The following is a 4,296-nucleotide window of genomic DNA, read 5'->3' as shown; positions in this document are numbered from 1 at the left end:
TTAAGAAACGGAATCCATTCTATTACTTCTCAGGAACAGAGAGTGCTTATTTAATATTTAATAGCAAACAGTTTTGAAAGATGTCAAACTATCTCAAAACTGAGATATTATAACAACAATACTGAATTTGCAGAGTGAAAAACATCAAGATCTACAAATACACAGGACAAATGTTGACCTCAGATTAAGCAAATGTTATCCTTTTGCAAGCAGTGATGAATTCACTAATAGCACTTCTGGAATGACATTATTATCTCACTGAAATCAGTGACAGGAGTTCTATTGACTGCAATACATCCAAGGTTTCATTCCAGAGCTGTGCTGTGAGGTGATGAAATGAAATTAATCAGATGTTGGGGAAGGTTGCCCGATATTGCTGATCAACAGCACAGATGTAGTTTTAATATAAAAAATTACATCAGTCTGGATGAAATAGAAACATTAGATCAGAAATGACACTAAATGCAATAAAACAGATCAATGCATTAGTAAGCTTCAAAATGTGTTCAAACAAAAACCAAAGACCACAGTAAAAATCAGCTTCGAGTTGGAAATTAAACTGTGGCCTTTCTTGGGTCCTTTGCAGCCTTGCTGATGATGTGACATGCCCCCAGAGCTTGGGGCTGTGCCCTGTTCTTCATTCACTGCCTCTCACTATGCTGTGAGACCAACCCAGTCTTCCCGCCAAACCATGCACACCCCCTGATGTCAGTTCCATCTACTGCACAGCCATGTCTAACAAGGCGTTTGCATGGGAAAACCTCTAAGTCCTGTTATCATATTAAGGAGAGATCCTATCTTCTTGTTTTCCTCAGTTTTTCTAAAACAAGAGGTGTGTAGAAGAATTAGACAACAGAGATACTTCTGTCTTCTTAATCTGCATAGCAGAAGCTTCGAAGCTTCTTTTGCATTTATACTCTTTTCTGTTATTTTTTTACCTTGTTAAAAGGACAAAAGACAGAAACTTTTGTGGCATTCAGCATTTTGCAGCCATTTCCCATGTCTTGATTTTTTGCCAGCTGAGACCCAGTTCTTCTGGTACATAAGCAGTAGGTAATTCTGGAGGCTGAATTACTGTTTCTGAAAAGTGTGCACTATGGCTTAATCTTTGCTTGATTCATGAACAGAAACAGAGAAAGAGATAACAGAGTTAACATCCTTCTTCTGTGTAAAAATAGAAGAAGAAAAACCTCTATTTTCCAGTTTATCTTCCAGATCCCAAGGGTAAGAAAGCATAAACAGAGTGGAACATTTGTTTTGTTTACAAAGCCCAACAGACCACCAGATAGCAACTTTAAATATTGCATTGTAAATAAAAGATGTAATTTAAGATGCTGTTTTATGTGCATTGTAAAGTAAGTCTGGAAAAAACCTGCAGTCAGAGTAGTTGCAGAGCTCTAGTGACATTTTAACACATAGGTCAGGTAACTCCACCTATTGAAGCCAATTCCTATCAGGCCAACCTGCTCTGAGGTGCTTTTCTAGAGCTCTTTTTACTTGTTTCTTCTTCAGGCAGTGATGGTATTAGAAGTCATGTGGGTTTTGGTGTTGGCAAGAGTGGTGTGGCAAAAAGTAAGCAGGAATGATGGTGGCAGGTCTGGAGGAGGGGAGGCAGCTGAAATGGAGGGTGGAGGCTCCAAGGCAGAATCTGAACCTAAATTACTCAGAGGGTCTCCCCAGCCTTACCAGTCCACAGTCCTTCCTTCATGGCTCGGCTGAACCAGAGGTATTCACCAAAGAAATTATGTGATCTGCAAGTATTACTATGAAGATCTGATTTTGAATGCAAACCATTCAAGTCCTCTCAATGTATTTATTATCAGGACATATTTTTTAAATGGGTTATTATGTCCCTATATATGCTCTTAGCATACCTACACCAGATTTTGCAAGAGAGAAAAAATGTGTTAGTTCTTCTGACTAAATTTTCATCACCTGTACTCCAACTTTGCATGAATACAAACTTATCTCTTACATGAAAATTCTTCAGAAGCAGACTTAGGATACAGAAATCATCAAGGTTTGGATGGATTTGACTGTCTAACGGTTTTTTCTTGTTTGTTTGTTTGATACTGGTACATTCAAATAGCCCAGGATGCACCATCTGCTTGAAAGTATGGTACTAATGAAAAGGCCCACAGTGACAACACTGTATCTGACAAAAAATGTTAGCAAGGAGGATGGCAAACAACTCATGTTTCTGCCTACTAATAATTAATGACTCTTATTTTTCATTCAGGTTTTGCAGGAGCTCAATCTCTCTCAACTTTTCACAGAATTGCAGAACTGTTAACAGAGTTGGAAGAGACGTCTGGAGATCATCTGGTCCAGACCCCCTCCCGAAGCAGGGTCACCTAAAGCAGGTGACACCGGAACGCATCCAGGTGCGTTTTGAATGTCTCCAGAGAGGGAGACTCCATAACCCCACCTCTTCCAGTGCTCAGTGACTCTTGACATAGTAAAGTTCTTCTTCATGTTGAGATGGAACTTCTTGTGTTTTAGTTTATGGCCACTGCTCCTTGTCCTGTCTCTGGGCACCATAGGAAAAAATTGGCACCATCCTCTTGACACCCGCCTTTGAGATACTTACATGTATTAATGAGATTCCCCTCAGTCTTCTCCTCTCTAGACTAAACAGGTCCATTTATTCCCTGTTAATATTCCTAAGACGTAATGTAACAACTATTTTCCTACTTTAATGGTTATGACTGTTTTCAAGGCCAGAAGGTCAGGCCCATTCACGTCAGTGCCCAGGTCCCTTTGGACCAGACCACAGCCACTGCAACGAGGGTACCTGGCAGCAACTGGGAACTGCCTCATCCATGAACAGCACTGACCCATGTCAGAGCCGCCGGGACCCACCACCCAGGCTCGCTCTCCCTTCTCCAGTTTAAAGGGAAAGGCCGGTCAAGCCGCTGCCCCTGAGGCCCTAGGGAAGGGCGCCCGCTGCTGTTCCCCCAAGACTACAACTCCCGGCAGGCTCCGCTACTGCCGCGGGGCATGCCGGGTGCTGTAGTTCTCCCGACGCGGCTGCCCAAAGCGCCGAGCCAGCGGCACCCTTCCCGCTCCAACCCGAACTATGTGTGTGCGCTTGGGAAGGCGAGGAGCGAGGGTGCTGCTTCTCCCCGCTTCGCCCCAGCCAGCGCTGCCTGTGGGGACCGGACCGGGCTAAATCGCGGCGCGGGGAAAGACAAGACTGGATTGATGAGCCGAGACCAATGGTGTAGTTCAACGAGAGCAGGTCCTGCACTTGTGTCACACCAACCCCTGCAGCACTACAGGCTGGGGGAAGACTGGCTGGAAAGCTGCTCAGCAGAAAGGGGTCTGGGGATGCTGGCCAACAGCCGCTGAACATGAGCCAGCGTGTGTCTAGGTGGCCAAGAAGGCCAATGGCATCGTGGCCTTTATCAGGAATCATGTGGCCAGCAGGACCAGGGCAGTGATTTCTCCCCTATATATAGCACTGGTGAGACTGCACTTGAGAACAGTGTCCAACTCTGGGCACCTCAATTCAGGAAAGACATTCAGGTACTGGAACATGTCCAGATAAAGGCAATGACGCTGGTGAAGGGTCTGGAGCACATATCCTGTGAGGAGCAGCTGTGGGAGCAGAGTGTGTTTAGCCTGGAGAAGAGGCGGCTCGGGGAGGTCCATGCCTGACCGAAGGTTTTGGCCAGGTGGCGGTCAGTCTCTTCTCCCAGGCAATTAGCAATAGGATGAGACTACAAAACCTCAACTTCCACCAGGAGAGGTTCAGGTTGGACATTAGGACTAATTTCTTCACAGAAGGAATGATTAGGTATCGGAATGTGATGCCTAGGGAGGTGGTGGAGTCACGGTTCCTGGAGGTGTTTAAAGAAAGACGGGACGTGGCACTGAGTGCCGTGTTCTACCTCAAAGGTTGCACCCGATGACCTCGGAGCTCTTTTCCAACGCAACTGATTCGGGGATTCTGACTCGCTCTAGCCGTCAGAGCGGGAAGGAAGGGTGTGTGTGGGAGTGTACGTCCGTCTGTTTCCACGTACCTCTGTGTCCCGGTATCTCCGTAGGTCTAGGACGACCCCGCGGCGCCCTGGCGCATGCGCACAAGGAAGGCCCGGGGGAAAGCGCGCCGCCGCCGTGCCCGCGCAGGGGGCGGTGCTGCCGGGGCGGGGAGGGCGCGGGGCCGCGCTCGGGGGCGCGCAGCAGCAGCGGCAGTGCCCGCCCTCGGCCCGCGCCCCGCCGGTAGCGCCCGCAGAGCCGTGCCGAGACACCGCCCGCCCGCCGTGAGCGAGCGGCGGCACCGCCGGCCCCCTC

The sequence above is a fragment of the Molothrus aeneus genome, chromosome 1 (assembly GCF_037042795.1).
Source record: "Molothrus aeneus isolate 106 chromosome 1, BPBGC_Maene_1.0, whole genome shotgun sequence".
In the NCBI taxonomy this organism is placed as follows: Eukaryota; Metazoa; Chordata; class Aves; order Passeriformes; family Icteridae; genus Molothrus; species Molothrus aeneus.
The sequence above is the reverse complement of the archived record's forward strand: the minus strand, read 5'-3'. Positions refer to the sequence as shown.